General features: G+C 41.4%; 1 protein-coding gene and 1 long non-coding RNA gene across 2 annotated transcripts in view; both read left to right on the top strand.

Moving 5' to 3' along the window:
- The first annotated feature begins 359 nt into the window (after positions 1-359).
- LOC123385814 lies at positions 360-13,279 on the top strand. Its single transcript, XR_006598868.1, has 3 exons — positions 360-505; positions 9,304-9,557; positions 13,220-13,279. It is a non-coding gene; the product is annotated as an uncharacterized LOC123385814 (long non-coding RNA).
- Positions 13,280-13,283: 4 nt separating this feature from the next.
- SV2B (synaptic vesicle glycoprotein 2B) overlaps positions 13,284-17,716 on the top strand; it is a 211,803-nt gene continuing 207,370 nt past the window's right edge. The window contains exon 1 of the mRNA XM_019831918.3: positions 13,284-13,463. The gene's annotated coding sequence lies outside the window, so the exon portion shown is untranslated. The remainder of the gene's footprint in view (positions 13,464-17,716) is intronic.

Consider the following 17,716-nt stretch of genomic DNA (forward strand, 5'->3'; position numbering starts at 1 on the left):
AAATTGATTAATTTCATCACAGAGAGACCAATACTACAAAGGAGTCATTTAGAGAAGCACTCTTCAAATAAAAAGAAGCACAATTACCCTACTGCTAGAGTGCTTGAAAAAACATCTTAAAGAGTTCATGACAAACATTGTGTGCTGCAGGACCCGGAGAGAGCTATTGACGGAATGGCGGTGTTACGACAGCATTGCATGCAGAATAAAACTGATAGAGCACAATGTGGAAGAGCAGGTGCACTGCCCGAGAATTCAGGGAGGCATCTGACTTTACATTTGCATATAGCCACGGAAGGGAGGTACTCGTTTCCTGGGCCACTGCAAAAAGCGACCACAAGCTGTTCCGGAGGCCAGAAGTCTAAAACCAGTTACACTGGGCTGAAAACCAATGTGTTGGCAGGCCACACTCCCTCTGGAGGCTCTAGGGGAGACTCGCTCCTTGTCTCTTCCAGCTCCTGGTGGCTGCCTGTGACATATAACCACCGATGCTTTTGCATCATTGGTAAGTACCTCATGCTTTCCTTGGCTCGTGACAGCATTGCTCCGATCCCTGCCTATATCCTCACATTGTACATCTGGATTATCCAGCATAATCTCCTCATCTCTGGATCCTCAGTTGGATCACATCTTCAAAAACCTTCCTGGGTAAGGTAACATTCATAGTTTCTAGGGATTAGGGTCTGATATCTTTGGGGGCTGCCTTTTGGCCCACTATATGGGCCACCATGGTATGTATATGAAGAAGTGTGTGATGACTTTTTATTTTGTTTATTACTGAAATTGCATGTTTCCACAGGAATTCTTAAAAATGTTTATTTATTTATTTTGAGAGAGAGAAAGAGTGAGCAGGCAAGGGGCAGAGAGAGAGAGAGAGGGAGAGAGAGAGAATCCCAAGCAGGCTCTGTGCTGCCATCGCAGAGCCCAAGGTGGGGCTCAATCTCATGAACCATGAAATTGTGACCTGAGCTGAGATCAAGAGTCGGTTACTTAACCGACTGAGCCAACCAGGCTCCCCAAGAGGAAAGATTTTTAAAAATGTAATCAATCATACTCTGTGGGCCATGATGTCAAGTTAAGGAGAGTTTTTGGGAAAAATACTGATGGAGCACCAGCTGGCTTACAGCGAGAAAGAGCTTTGTCAACCGAATCAAGGAGGTGGCTCTCGAGTGTCAAACCACAAAATGCTTTCTCACAAAGAGTAATTGGTTAAGAGTAACTTAACCGTATGACTCCTAATCTTCACTAAGCATTGAAGGAAATTCTGAAAACTGTGAAAAAGAACAAATCGTCTTCTCATGCTGACGGGGATGCACACAGTTAGGGCAACACTGCTTTTCCCCAGTGAGCACACTGTTTTGGGTGGCGAGATAGTACACTTCTGTCTTTGAAACAAGAGATACTGATTGAATCTCAGTATCTTGCATAGTGTAGATTAGAGGTCTAAATGATCACACGAGAGGCAAAATACCTCTAGGATAAACACCCAGGACAAGATAGCAGGATTTCTTTCAGTAGGCTGAACTGTGGTTCAGGGTTTGCTTGTGGAGAGTTAGACTGTCGGCCAATAGTTAATGATTTTCTTCTCTTGTTTGATAAAGAATGAAGAAAAACAAGATAGGTTGTTTGATATGAAAAAAAAATCTACATCCACATTCACACACTGCGGTGGAACATGAAACAATACTTTCTAGAGCCATAGTCCATGAAAGAGTGAAAATGGTCTGTTTTCAAAGTCATCTCCCCCCAGAAACATTTACCCTCTGACTTTCAGATGTGATTTCTGGTCACTGTAGCATCCAACAAGGCAGGGAAAGTAGCATCCACGGAGAAACTGCTTCACGTTCTTTTTCTTTAATTGTTTTTTTAATGTTTATTTATTTTTGAGAGAGAGACAAAGCGTGAGCGGGGGAGAGGCAGAGAGAGACACACACACACACACAGAATCCGAAGCAGGCTCCAGACTGAGTTGTCAGCACAGACTCCGACACGGCACTTGAACTCACAAACTGTGGGATCATGACCTGAGCCAAAGTTGGACGCTTAACAGACTGAGCCATCCGGGTGCCCCACCACTTGGTGTTGTTTTAAAAACATAATTTAATTTGTAATTTAAAAAGCCCATTTTATTGAGGTATGACTAACATGTAAAAAGCTGTATGTGTTTAATGGACGAAACTCGGTGAGTTTGGGGAGAAGAACACACTTGTGAAACCATCGCTATCATTAAAGCCATAAACATGTCCATCACCTCCCAAAGAGGAAACCACTTCCGTTTTTATTGGATTTCCAAAATTTGTATAAAAGAGGCATCAAACATTTGTTAAACATCAAACATTTACTAAAACCAGTGGTCCGCATTTGTGCTCAGCAAGCTCTATGTTCTCTGCACATGGAAACATTTGAGAAATATTCCCCCATCTAATCCTACTCCAAGGGAGGCACTGGGGAAAAAAGATGAACAAAACAATTTATCAAGGATTTGAAATCTAACTGGACACGGAATACTGGAACAACAAGGCAGTGTGTGATTGTAATTATACAATTGGCTAGTGTAGTGTAATTGGCTAGTATCACTCAGTTAAATAGCAGAACTGAAGCCAGGAGAGGGTTTTTCAACTGTATCACTGTATCAGTAGTTTTTAAAAGTATGTAAATTTAGCATGGAAAAACTTAAACAGATACAAAAAAGGAGGTGCCTGGCTGGCTCAGTCAGTTAAGTGTCCAACTCTTGATTTTGGCTCAGATTACAATCTCACCGTTTGTGGGATTGAGTCCCACATTGGGTTCTGTGCTGACAGCATGGAGCCTGATTGGGATTCTCTCTCCCTCTCTCTGCCCATTCCCTGCTTCCTCTCTCTCTCAAGATAAATAAACATGAAAAAATATATGTATACAAAAAAGAAAAATATATGGTGAGCCATCATGTACCCATTTCACAAATTCAATAATGATAAAAATCCATGACCATTCTAATTTTATCTATATTGCCAACTGCTTCTCCCCACCCTACTCCTTGGATTATTTTTGAAGCAAATCTTAGACATGCTATTTTATTCGCAAATATTAATCACTGTCTTTAAAAAATATGTGATTTGACAGAAGTCCTGTAATATCATTAAATAACATAAATTTACTACTTTCCAATCTTGAATATTCAATAGTGTCCCAAGTTTTCCTGATGGTCTTGTAACAATGTGCATATGCACAAGTGCATGTCTGTATGTGAATGTGCTTGTACGTGTATATGTGTGTGCTTGTGTATATTTGTATGCATTTGTATGCATATGTATATGCATGTGCGCATGTGTATATGTATGTGCATGTGTATGTGTGCATGTGTATGTGTGTGCATGTGTATATGTATGTGTATATGTCTGCTCGTGTGTATGTGTGTGCATGTTTATGTGTGTGCATGTGTATATGTATGTGCATGTGTATGTGTGGTACATGTGTTTATACTTGGTTTATTGGAATCAGGATGCAAACAAGGTCCATTTATTATATTTTATTGATTTATCTCTTTAGTGTCTTTTTAATGTATAGGTTCCCTTTCCTTTTTTTTTTTTCCCCCTTTCTGGCCTGACCATTAGGAAAAAAATTATGTGCTCAAATTGATCCATTTTTATATTACTGTTCCTGGATTCTCTGTTATGATTAGGGAAGACATCCCCACTCCCTGGTTAGATATATTCACCCTTGTTTTCTTCTGTCTGATTTCGTATTTTACATTTAAACCTCTGATCTGTTTGAAATTTATACTAGTGTATGGCATGAAGAATTGATCTAATTTTCTATTTTCCCAAATGAGTTTCCAAATTTCCTAGTGCCATTTATAAAATGTTCATCCCCACAATGACCTTTTTAATTTCTTTATTTACCCTGTTCTTTAAGGGAGAACATTAGTGTGAGAGAGATGAACCAATATTATTCAGACATTATAACAAATAAGGCAACCCATATGTCTGACATAGATAAATGTCTCTCATATATTAAAGTAAAAAAAAATATAGAACAGTAGGCATTATGAGTCAACTTTTGTTTAAAATTACTGATTTATATATAAGTATATGTAGAATAATATGTATTTATGTGTAACATAAACAAAGCATACACATATTTATGTGTAACATAAACATAAAATAGTGTGTATTTATTTAATACATAATATATGTATATTGTAGATATAATTTTTACATATAAAATAATCTATATTACATATATAAATGAAATATTTGGAAGAAAATTCTTCAAACTGTTCATTATGGCCAATAATGGCTTATTCTAGTGGTGGGATAGAGGGGGTAGAATTTTAATTTATTAAAATTAAGTTTGGGGCGCCTGGGTGGTGCAGTCGGTTAAGCGTCCAACTTCAGCCAGGTCACGACCTCGCGGTCCGTGAGTTCGAGCCCTGCGTCAGGCTCTGGGCTGATGGCTCGGAGCCTGGAGCCTGTTTCCGATTCTGTGTCTCCCTCTCTCTCTGCCCCTCCCCCATTCATGCTCTGTCTCTCTCTGTCCCAAAAATAAATAAAAAACGTTGAAAAAAAAACTTTAAAAAAAAATTAAGTTCTTTGTATATTTCAGTATTTAGTTTTTACAATGAGCATGTGTTTGCTTGCAAAAATCCACATCTGAGCAAAACAGGTCTTTGGCATGTGCTGAACTTCATTGAACGAATGATTTTTTTGAGTTCTGTGTGCTAGGTTTGCTTGTATGCTTTTCCTATCCCATATTTTCAAATCATCCACCTGCTCTGTTTCTCAGTTGCCTCCTCTGTGAAAAAAAGAGAAAGCTTCAGAATGCCCTCAGGGTGGATAATTAGGAGACCTGGAGTCTTATCCCCACGAACCCCAGGCTAGTTCGTGAACTTGGGTCGGTGGCTGGCTTCTCTGACCCTCTGGTCTGCACCCATTAGGTGGGGGCTTGGAGCAGACCCTCTCTGTATTGTAGTGTCCTTGTCCGGAATTACGTGATCTGAAAATATTTACAACACGCTCTGCATGTGTCATCTGGCCAGTCCCATTCCAGCCAGGCTGGACCTGTTCTGGTAAGTTCCTGTCCATCCAGCCTGGCTGGTATATAGTATGAAAGAGCATATGGGGTGCCTGGGGGGCTCAGTCGGTTCAGCCTCCGACTTTGGCTCAGGTCGTGATCTCGTGGTTCGTGAGTTCGAGCCCTGTGTTGGACTGTGTGCTGACAGCTTAGAGCCTGGAGCCTGCTTTGGATTCTGTGTCTCCCTCTCTCTCTGCCCCTCCCCCATTCATGCTCTGTCTCTCACTGTCTCTCAAAAATCAGCAAAAACATTAAAAACATTAAAAAAAAGAAAGGGCATTTACTCTGTCAGGTTATGTCTATTCTTCAGACCAGGATAGTGATTTATTTAATTTGTATTTAATAAGTATCATAGTTAGCAGATGCAATTCCTTTCTTTTTAGAAAGTTATTAAAAAGGGATTATATAACCCCCTTGAATCACAGCTTTTTATCTTTTGGGTATTGAAGTTATTCTATTTTCTTCAACAACTTTTTTTTCAGTAATATGTTTTTTTTTTTAAGTTTATTTATTTATTTTGAGAGAGAGAGAGGAAGGGACAGAGCGTGAGGGAGAATCCCAAGCAGGCTGCACGCTGTCAGTGCAGAGCCCAACGTGGGGCTTGATCTCAGGAACCACGAGATCATGACCTGAGGCGAAATCAAGAGTCAGACGCTCAACTGACTGAGCCACCGGGTGCCCCCTTTTGAGTAATAATAAGTTTCTAATATAGCCTTTTGTGATTTTCTGAGGGTGGTGTGATTGCATTATAAGTGCATCGACTTAAGCAAATTCAGCTATATGTGTGTGTTTCTAGAGCTTATTGCTCATACAGTATGGAGCGTGCATGCAAGCTGACTTCCTTGTCTGTGCTTAGCTGAAAACATAACTTTGTCCCAATGCCAACAAGAGTTATTGGTTGGATGGCTCAGTGTATGGCTGAGTACTGTGTTTAGCAGACAATTAAAGGAACCAATTTTGACTGTGATCTTTTTTCACATAGCAAGCTGCCATCGGAAGCTAATCCTAACGTAAAATACATTTCTTTTATGATATATATTCATTGCAGAAACTTAAAAAAAATATAATAGTAGAAGAAGCTGAAAGGCATCTCTCACACTTCTACACAGACATAACAATTGTAATGATTGTTAAGGGTATATTACTCTCCCAGTATTTATTCGATGCATGGATTTATGTGATGGGATATAAATTGGAGTTACTAGTGTAGGTACCTTCCCCCACTGCGTTCCCTTGTCCTCTACCCTGGGGCCATCCTTCACTCCTCCCTCCACTCCATCACTTCTTAGAAGTTTGACAGTTGCTTTGTGAAACTCATGTCAGAATTAAAAGCCTTGAATGTCCAGCTCTGGGATGTGAATGTTTTGAAAGTTCATGTCCTGATGAGTTCAGTGCATCACACGGACTGGGCGTAAACAGATAGAAGGGAATAGGTGCCAGGTTTCCCTCTCTCACAGGAGATGAGGAATCCCCAGCCTGGGGGAAGGCTTTGTGGGGACACAGAGTCCTTGCCAAGAGAGACGTGGGCAGGGCTGGCCCTCAGAGGACCCCACACGGAGCCTCTGCCTTAGTGAACGCCATCTGTTGCCGGCCGTGGGGAGCCTTGGGGAGCTGTGTCAGGCAGGGCCCAGTGACCATGGTGTCCCGTATGAGTAAGTATTTGTATTATCAGTGCCAAGGAGCTAAGTAGGTGTTCCCTCCCTGCCATTGTGCTCGAAACGCCCACAGAGATCAGCCAGTGGGTTTTTGGCATATTGATCAGCTGGCATGAGTGCTATCCATCTGTTCCCGGAGACACTGCTAGTCTCCATGTGAATTACCTTGTGTGGCCAGTGTCTGCTTCATTGGTCAACAACACTTGGGAGCCCAGCTGGACAACTGGAGGGTTGGTGGTGAGATCATACGGAAAGACCCAGCCGTGGTTCTTTGGTGGAATTGTGTTCCATCCACTCTCTGGGAGTACCTGCCCCATCTCTTAAATACCCCAAATCAGGATCATACTGTAGGGCCTATCTGGAGACCCTGCCTTTCCACTTTATAATCTGATCATACGCTTTCCTCCCACAATTGAATATTCTCCCAGGGAGTGATTTTAATGGTTTCAGAGCATGTGCCCTCACCATGATTTGCTTTCAAAATCCCCTCTTGTTGGGTGTTATGGTGATTTCCAGTGTTTTGCTGCTACAAATCATGCAATAATGTATTTCTTTGTGAAATCTTCTTATGAGCGTCTCTTCACAAATGGCGAGCAATCACGAGATAAATACTGTGAACATTATTGTCTGGGTTTTTGGCCTAACTTTCGGGATTATGAGTGGCCCATAAAGAAAGCAGCAGAGGCCCCAGCTGCATTGCAGATGGGCAGTGTTCGCAGAGGCTCAATATGGACTTAAGCCACCGGTGGGGGAAGAAAGGCAGACCAGGAATGTAAGATTGCCATGGAAACACGCTTCCTGGCTAAATATACATCGTGGTCTCTCAGAGTCTGTGATGACCTGTGTATGTGAAATGAGGTCCCACTCGTCACTCAACAGTTTCAGACAAGACTGTAGCAGCCTTTGCGTTCTACTCTATGACTCAGAAGTCCATATGAACAGAAAAGCCATGAAAAGAGTAATACTCTGTTAACTGACTGCTGCACTTAGAGAACCAGTTCCTTCCAAATCAGTGAGCTTTGCATTATGCATCACGGTGCGACAAAGTCACACTTCTCATCATCCTTTGGGTTTGTGGGGCAGGAGGACTAGGAGCAGAAACCCAGGAAGATGACAGATTGGGAGGGTCGAAATTCTCTTCTCAGTGTTTTTAGTGCAGAACAATTTCAATCAGTGCCAGAGAACAGGAGCGTGTTACTCATCAAACAACTCAAGCAGGAGGTTTGAAGAAGCCCAATGCATGAGTTTGATTTTTCTCCTCTTTGATAGTAAGAAAAGGAGAATGAGAGAATTTTAACATGTTTTATCTGTTTATATGTAAGGAACACATACTCATTATAGGGAATCTGGAGAATACAGAAAGATATAAATAGAATTTATTTTTATTTTTATTTGTTTTTTTTTTTTAATTTTTATTTATTTATTTTGAGAGAGAGACAGACAGTGAGCAAGCAGGGGAGAAGGCTAAAGCACAGAGAAGGAGAAAGAGAGAATCCCAAGTAGGCTCTGTGCTGTGGATGCAGGGCTTGAACCCATGAACTGTGAGATTTTGACCTGAGCCGAGGTCAGGCACTTAACTGCTTAACCGACTAAACCACCAGGCACCCCAAAATAGACTTCATTTTTATTTATTTATTTTTTAAAAATTTTAATGTTTACTTATTTTTGAGAGAGAGAGAGACAGACAGACAGAGCGTGAATGAGGGAGGGCTCCATCCAGGCTCGGAGCTGTCAGCACAGAGCCTGAGGCGGGGCTCGAACTCACAAACTGCGAGATCATGACCTGAGCCGAAGTCGGATGATTAACCGACTGAGCCACCCAGGCGCCCCTCTTCCTTTTATTTTTAACTTATACGTGTCTTTATATCTAAAGTAAATTTCTTTCTTATTAATGACATACAATTGAATCTTGCTTTTTGATCCACTCTGTCAATTTTTATCTTTTAATTGGTGTATTTAACCATCGACTTTTAAAGCGATTATTGATACAGTTGCATTAATATCTACTATATTTGTTTCCATTTTCTATGCATTGTCCTTATTCTTTTTTTTTTTTTGTCTTCCCGTATTTGTGTCTTCCACTCTTTTCCTGTCATTTGTGGTTTTAACTGAGCATTTTATATGACTCTGATTTCTCTCCTTTCTTAGCATCTCAATTAGACTTACTTTTTTTTTTTTACTTATTTTTTAAATGGATGCCCTAGATAGAGTTTGTAATATATACATTTACAACAAACCCAAGCCCACTTTCAAATAACTCTATATTGCTTCATGAGTAGTGCAAATACCTTATACCAACAAAATATTCCTAATTCCATCCTCCTGTGCCTTGCTTGTACCATGTATCATTGCTGTCATTCACCTCACTTACACAAACTCAGGCTTTTCTATGCAATTGCATATACTTATGTATTTACGTTAATAATAATGAGCATCCAAAATCAAATATTGTTGCCACTTGTTATTTTTAGCGAACTGTTATCTGGTCAATTAAGAGTAAGAAAAATAAAAGCTACTTACCTTCATTTGCACCTTTTCTAATGGCCTTTCTTTATGTAGATCTGAGTTTCTGACCTATATCAATTTCCTTCTGCAGGAGGAAGTCGTCACGGACGTGACCCCTGGTTGCCCCTTGACCTGACCCGGGGTATCCGAGGCTCCTCCCTGTTCGTGGAACATCCGGCCCACTTGCCGTTCGGCTGTGGGAGCCGTTCAAGGACGGAGTCTCGAGAAAGGTGCTGTTGAGACCGTCTGGACGGCGCGCTGAATGCAGATGGCAGGGATTTGGTGACGCTCAGGACGGGCGCAGAGATGCACTGGTCCTGTGGCCACCCAAGACAAGCCTCGTAGGTGAGTCCCCTTGTGCGTTAAACCTGCCACCTTGCAGCCTGAAGTGGCGGCTTCGTTCTCGGGTCTGTCCTTCCGCCGAGTGTATGGGGGAGCCTTCCATTTCACCTGGGACGCTCCTGAGGTCTCCATCCAGCACCTTCTCCCTGAAAAACGTCTCCTCATCTATATCTTGTAAGGCAAGTCTACTGGTGACAAATTCCCTCAATTTTTGTGTGTCTGAGAAAGCATTTTTCTTCACTTTTGAACGATAATGTCTCAGAATACAGAATTCCAGGTTGGTGCTTGCTTTTTTTTTTTTTTTTTTTTTTTTTTTTTTTTTTTTTTTTTTCCCCCTCTCGACCTTCCAAATATTTCACCTCTTGCTTGCACGGTTCTGGAGGAGAAGGTTGATGCAATGGTTACCTTGCTGCCCAGTAGATGAAGTTTTTTTTTTTTTTTTTTTATTTTCCATCTCTGGCTTCTTTCAAGATTTTTTTTCTTTGATTTTCTGCAGTTTGAATATGATATGCCTAAGTATAATTTTTCCCCCATTTACGCTGACTGTTCTCCAGATCTGCAGTGTGGTGTCTGATATTAATTTAGGGAAATTCTCAGTCTTTATTGCTTCAAATATTTTTTCTGTCCTTTTCTCTCTTCTCCCCTTGGTATCCACGTTGCTTAGTTGATACACAATTGTTACATTAGTTTCAGGTTGCCTATTACACCTTTTGTGGTTGTGCCCCAGTTCTTGGATATTTTGTTCTGCTTTTGCAAAGTTTTGTTCCCTTTGTTTTTCAGTTTTCAGTTTCTATTGGCATGTCCCCAAGCTTGGAGATTCTTTGCTCAGCCATGTCCAGTATAGAAATGAGCCCATCAAAGACATTCTTCATTTCTAGGGCGGTTTTCTTTGACTTCTAGCATTTTTCGATTCTTTCTCAGGATTTCCATCTCTCTGCTCACATTATCCACCTGTTCTTGCGTGTTGCCTGCTTTTTCCTGTAGCGCCCTTTGCATATGAATCATCGTTGTTTGTACCAGCCTCGCTGCAATGTGTGAGTGTGTTTTTGAGGTTTGCTATGTCTCTTTGCCTTTCAGTATGCCTGATAATTATTTGTCGAAAGCTGGACGTGCTGTGCTGGGTAAAAGAACAGCAGTAAAGAGGTTTTTCGTAATGTGGTGGTCAGGTACAGGTTACGTGCCGTCTCAGTCTGTTAGCAAGCCTGCACCCATTGGCTGTGAACTTCACAGGGGACCCTCCGTCTCCCTCTTCCTTGCTTAGGTGGGGCAGGATGACTGAAGTTAGGTATTTCCCTTCCTCAGGGTCACTGAGGCTCTGGCTCTGGCAAAATAGTTTCTCTTGAGGACGGGTCTAGTGAAGAACAGAATGGTCTGGCATATTTCAGAATGGCCCCATTTCTCCCTCCCGTTGCCAGAAGCCATGAGGGGACTTCTCCATCTTCACTGTGGGAACGTGGTCCAGCCTCAGGAGGGAAAACTCACAACAGGGAGGGGATCTCCCCCACCCCATGACTGGGTCCCCTGGAGTTTTTATCTTGTAGACTTTTCCATGCTAAACCTCCAGCAAATTCATCAATCCCAGTTCAGGGTTTCTGGCCTGGACGCTGGTTTCTGCAGAGGTTTTCCCTTGCGGGTTTCTGCTCCTGTAAGTTGTGAGTCTCAGTATCTGTCTGATGGTCTCTCCAGCTTTGGGAGTAGCGGTTTGTTTGCCCCGTGACCTCACTTCCTGGATGGATCCAAGAAGGATTTCTCAGTATGCTTCGTTTTTCTTTTCTTTTTTTTTTTTTTAATTTTTTTAACGTTTATTTATTTTTGAGACAGAGAGAGACAGAGCATGAACGGGGGAGGGGCAGAGAGAGGGAGACACAGAATCCGAAACAGGCTCCAGGCTCTGAGCTGTCAGCACAGAGCCCGACGCAGGGCTCGAACTCACAGACCGTGAGAACGTGACCTGAGCCGAAGTCGGACGCTCAACCGACTGAGCCACCCAGGCGCCCCAAAGCAAGACTTTTTAACTTTAAATTTTTATAAAGCTGGGGTGATTTTTAAAATTGAAGTGTAGCTGGTGCACCGTGTTAAATTAATTTCAGGTGGACAACATAGTGATTCAACAGCTCTATGCTTCACTCCACTCGGCACAAATATGTAGCCACCATCTGTCACCACACAAGGCTATTACAATGCCATTGACTATGTCCCTTTCGTCCCCATGACTTATTCATCCCGCAGCTGAAAGCCTGGCCCTCTCTCTCCCCTTCATCTATTTTGCCCACCTTCCTCCCCCCGCCCTACTGACAACCACTGGTTCCTTCTCTATATTTAGGGGTCTGTTTCTGCTTTTTGTTTGTTCATCTATTTTTTTAAATAAATTTTTTAAACGTTTATTTATTCTTGAGAGACAGAGAGACACAGAGCATGAGCAGGGGAGGGGCAGAGAGAGGGGGAGACACAGAATCTGAAGCAGGCGCCAGGCTCTGAGCCGTCAGCACAGAGCCCGACGCGGGGCTTGAACTCATGGACCGTGAGATCATGACCCGAGCCGAAGTCGGCCGCTTAACCGACTGAGCCACCCAGGTGCCCCTATGCTTCATTTTTCATTTGATGTTAGGACAGAGTGGTGATTTCTGAGCTCCTTAGATGCCACGCTGGAAACTGGAAGTCTCAGAAGTATATTTTATAAAATGTCTGTAGACATAGGAACACTGCTAACCATCTTGATGCATTTTCATATGTAAGTGTATATATACATTCAGTCTATATACATATAATTCATACACTCATATATGATATGTGTAACTGTTTTCACAAATGTTGATTGAAGTCTGCACAGCTTTGTATGTAGACTTTTTTTCTTTGACCCAAGTCACTTTTATTAAAATGTAACTTAAATATATACACTCATAAAGACCAGTTCTAAACACCTAGGCATTATAGCTTGTTCTAAACACTTAGAACTTATAGCAAGTTCTAAACACCGAGGCATTATAGCTTGTTTTAAAAACTGAAATTTAAAAAATTTCATTTTATTTATTTATTTATTTAAATTCAAGTTAGTTGACATAAAGTGTAGTCTTGGTTTCAGCAGGAGAACCATTGACTCATCTCTTACCTATGACATCCAGTGCTCATCCCCAAAGGTGCCCTCCTTAATGCCCATCACCCATTAGACTTTTAACTTAATTTCCATTTGTATTTTTCTCTATCACTACATAATCTTGTTAACAGGAGTTAACATTTAATCATCTGCGTGTAACTAAAAGATGAAGCGTGGTAGAAAACCCACCCATGAATCAAGGAAAGTTGGCTAGAGAAAAAAGGGTCAATTGTCTGTGGCTCTTGATGTAAAATTATTTTAGTGCAGTTAAAAAATGCATATTCAGTACTCTGGCCCTGCTGTCTGCATTGAGGATACAGATAAATAGAACATAGACTTTGGCTTGAGAAGTGCATATCTAGCTAAGGAGAAGGTGATAGTAAATGATAGTTAATGATAGTAAAAAATGGCGAGTGCCATGGGGTACATGTGCATATGTGGTGTAAATATATGACAGAATGTTTGGGGATGAGAGGAGAAGGTACTTTAACCACTCTGGGTGGCTTCCTTAAGCATTGCAAATGAGCTAAGTTTTTTTTTTTTAATTTTTAATGTTTTGTTTATTTTTCAGAGAGACAGAGCATGAGCAGGGGTGGGGCAGAGAGAGAGGGAGACACAGAATCTGAAGCAGCCTTCAGGCTCTGAGCTGTCAGCACAGAGCCAGACTTGGGGCTTGAACCCACCGACTGCAAGATCGTGACCTGAACTGAAGTCAGCCACTCAACCGACTGAGTCACCCAGGCGCTCCACAAATGAGCTGAGTTTTTAACAATGACAAGAATTCACCCCGGTGAATAGTAGGCTGAGGAAGCCAGGTAAGTGAATTTTTTAAACAAGTGAAATTTACTTACGTCTTTTAAGTCACAAAACTTTTTTTTTTTTTAATTTTTTGTAATGTTTATTTATTTTTGAGAGAGACAGAGATAGACTGTGAGTCGGGGAGGGGCAGAGAGCAAGGGAGACACAGAATCAAGCAGGCTCCAGGCTCCCAGCTGACAGCACAAGCCCGATACGGGACTAGAACCCATGAACCATGGGATCGTGGCCTGAGCAAAGTTGGACGCTTAACCAACTGAGCCTCCTATACAAGCTAACCTTTGTCCCATTCCTTCTAAGAAAGGATTCTTTGACCATAGTCAGATCGGTCAGATGTGGCTTCCCCAGTGATTGACATACGGTGGGTTCTGCTCTACATAGAAATTATACCTGTGAATTTTCTGTTCTCTTTTCAAGAAGAACACAAGACTTTGAGACCAAAATGAGCATAATAACTAAGGAGGAGCTTGCTACCTCCTACCAATCCAGTTCTTATTTTTTCCTACGTCAGTGCACCTTGAATTTTTATTAGCCATCCAATGCCATGCCTGGTTCCACACCCCAGCTTCTCATAGGCTGACCTCTACTTAGGACGCTTAGCTGGCTTCCTGAAAAATGTAGCTTTTGATTTTTTTTAAATTAGAAAAATGTTTTCAAGAAAGTAAATATTGAACATAACTGCAGCGTATGAAAAGTGAGCGTCTCTGCTTGAAGCAAGGTGTGTGTGTGTATATATGTACTGAAACATCCAGAGCAAAACCCCTTAGCCTGCCTTCCTCCTGGAGGACCTGAATACATTGACACACTGTTGACTCAGAACAGAGAACTGTGACAGAGGAAAGGACTTGCAGACGGTTTAATTAAATTGTCTAAACCTCTCATTTTAGAAATAAGAACTCTAAGAATTGTCAAGGCATTGTAACTTGTCTTCTTTCGGGGAATGGGACTAAATGATTTCTCAGGCATTTCTAAAATTTCTGATGATATCATCCCACTACAGTGCTTTTTCCCAGAAAGGAACTTGTGACATGTTGGCACTGTCTTGGGCTTCCACTCAAGAAAACGTAGTGATATGATGACAGGTATGCAGTTTATTATGGTTGGAGTACATTCTGTACATGCCACACTGTGAAAGCATTTTCTTTTTTTTTTTTTTAATATTTATTTATATTTGAGAGAGAGGGAGAGAATGGGGGAGGGGCAGACAGAGAGGGAGACACGGAATCTGAAGCGGGCTCCAGGCTCTGAGCTGTCAGCACAGAGCCCCACACGGGGCTTGAACTCATGAGCCAGGAGATCATGACCTGAGTCGAAGGCAGACGCTAAACTGATTGAGCAACCCAGGCGCCCCTGTGAAATCATTTTCTATTCATTATCTTAAACATTTTTTAAATTGTCGTAAACTATATTTTATGTATATAAAATTTACCATTTTGACCACTTTTTAAAAAAGATTTAAAGAATGCTTTTTATTTATTTGTGTGTGTGTGGGGGGGGGAGGAGCAGAGAGGGCAAGAGAGGGCGAGAGAGAGAGAGAGAGAGAGAGAGAGAGAGAGAGAGAGAATCCCAAGCAGGCTCCTTGCTGTCAGTGCAGAGCCTGATGTGGGGCTCCATCCCACAAGCCGTGAGGTCATGACCTGAGTCGAAATCCAGAGTCAGACGCTCAACCGACTGAGCCACCTGGCACCCTTACCATCTAAACCATTTTTAAGTGTATAGTTCAGTGCCATTTGGTGCATTCCTGTTGTTGGGCGACCATCTCTACCATCCATCCCCAGAACTCCCTATATTTTGCAAAACTGAAATTCTACTCACTAGACAACTCCCATCCTCCTCCCCCAGCCCTTGGCAGCCACCATCCTACTTTCTGTCTCTACAAATTTGACTGCTCTAGGTACCTCCTATAAGTAGAATCATATACTCTTTGTCCCTTGGGGACTGGCTTATTTCACTTAATGTAATGTCCTCAGGTTCATCCATGTGGTAGCATGAGCCAGCATTTCCTTCTTTTTTTAAAAATAATTTATATATATATTTTTAGTTTACATCCAAGTTAGTTAGCATATAGGGCCACAGTGATTTCAGGAGTAGATTCCTTAGTGCCTCTTACCCGTGTAGCCCATCCCTCTTCCCACAACCCCTCCAGCAACCCTCTGTTTGTTCTCCATATTTAAGAGTCTCTTATGTTTTATCTCCCTCCCTGTTTTTATATTATTTTTTCTTCCCTTATGTTCATCCGTTTTGTCTCTTAAAGTCCTCATATGAGTGAAGTCATATAATTTTTGTCTTTCTCTGACTAATTTCACTTAACATAATACCCTCTAGTTCCATCATGTAGTTGCAAATGGCAAGATTTCATTCTTTTTGATTGCTGAGTAATATTCCATTGTATATATATACCACATCTTCTTTATCCATTTATCCATCGATGGACATTTGGGCTGTTTCCATACTTTGGATATTGTTGATAGTGCTACTGTAAACATGGGGGTGCATGTGCCCCTTTGAAACACCACACCTGTATCCCTTGGATAAATACCTAGTAGTGCAATTGCTGGGTCGTAGGGTAGTTCTATTTTTAATTTTCTGAGGAACCTCCATACTGTTTTCCACAGTGGCTGCACCAGTTTGCATTCCCACCAGCAGCGCAAAAGAGATCCTTTTTCTCCACACCCTCCCCAACATCTGTTGTTGCCTGAGTCGTTAATGTTAGCCATCCTGACAGGTGTGAGGTGATATCTTGTTGTGGTTTTGATTTGTATTTCCCTGATGATGAGTCATGTTGAGCATTTTTTCATGTGTTGGTTGGCCATCTGGATGTCTTCTTTGGAGAAGTGTCTATTCATGTCTTTTGCCCATTTCTTCACTGGATTATTTGTTTTTTGGGTGTGGAGTTTGATAAGTTCTTTGTAGATTTGGATACTAACCCTTTATCTGATATGTCATTTGCAAATATCTTCTCCCATTCTGTCGGTTCGCCTTTTAGTTTTGCTGATTGTTTCCTTTGCTGTGCAGAAGCTTTTTATTTTGATGAGGTCCCGATAGTTCATTTTTGCTTTTGTTTCCCTTGCCTCTGGAGACATGGTGAGTAAGAAGTTGCTGCGGCCAAGATCAAAAAGGTTTTTGCCTGCTTTCTCCTCGAGGATTTTGATGGCTTCCTGTCTTACATTGAGGTCTTTCATCCATTTTGAGTTTAGTTTTGTGTATGGTGTAAGAAAGTGGTCCAGGTTCATTCTTCTGCATGTCGCTGTCCAGTTTTCTCAGCACCACTTGCTGAAGAGACTGTCTTTATTCGATTGGATATTCTTTCCTGCTTTGTCAAAGATTAGTTGGCCATACGTTTGTGGGTCCATTTCTGGGTTCTCTATTCTGTTCCATTGATCTGAGTGTCTGTTCTTGTGCCAGTACCATTGTGTCTTGATGATTACAGCTTTGTAATATAGCTTGAAGTCTGGGATTGTGATGCCTCCTGCTTTGGTTTTCTTTTTCAAGATTGCTTTGGCTATTCAGGGTCTTCACTGTTTCCATACAAATTTTAGGATTATTTGTTCTAGCTCTGTGAAGAATGATGGTGTTATTTTGATATGTAGATTGCTTTGGGTAGTATCGACATTTTAACAATATTTGTTCCTCCTATTCAGGAGCATGGAATATTTTTCCATTTTTTTGTGTCTTCAATTTCTTTCATAAGCTTTCTATAGTTGTCAGTGTGCAGATTTTTCACCTCTTTGGTGAGATTTATTCCTAGGTATTTTATGGTTTTTGATGCAATTGTAAATGGGATCGATTCCTTGGTTTCTCTTTCTGTTGCTTCATTGTTGGTATATAGGAATGCAACCAATTTCTATGCATTGATTTTATATCCTGCAACTTTGCTGAATTCATGAATCCGTTCTAGCAGTTTCTTGTTGGAATATTTTGGGTTTTCCATATAGGTTATCATGTCATCTGCGAAGAGTGAAAGTTTGACCTCCTCCTGGCCGATTTGGATGCCTTTTCTTCTTTGTGTTATCTAATTTCTGAGGCTAAGACTTCCAATACTATGCTGAATAACAGTGATGAGAGTGGACATCCCTGTCTTGTTCCTGACCTTAGGGGAAAGCTCTCAGGTTTTCTCCACTGAGGATGATATTAGCATTGGGTGTTTCATGTATGGCTTTTATGATCTCAAGGTATGCTCCTTCTATCCCTACTTTCTTGAGGGTTTTTATCAAGAAAGGATGCTGTATTTTGTCAAATGCTTTCTCTGTGT

This window comes from Felis catus, chromosome B3 (assembly GCF_018350175.1).
Source record: "Felis catus isolate Fca126 chromosome B3, F.catus_Fca126_mat1.0, whole genome shotgun sequence".
Taxonomy (NCBI): domain Eukaryota; kingdom Metazoa; phylum Chordata; class Mammalia; order Carnivora; family Felidae; genus Felis; species Felis catus.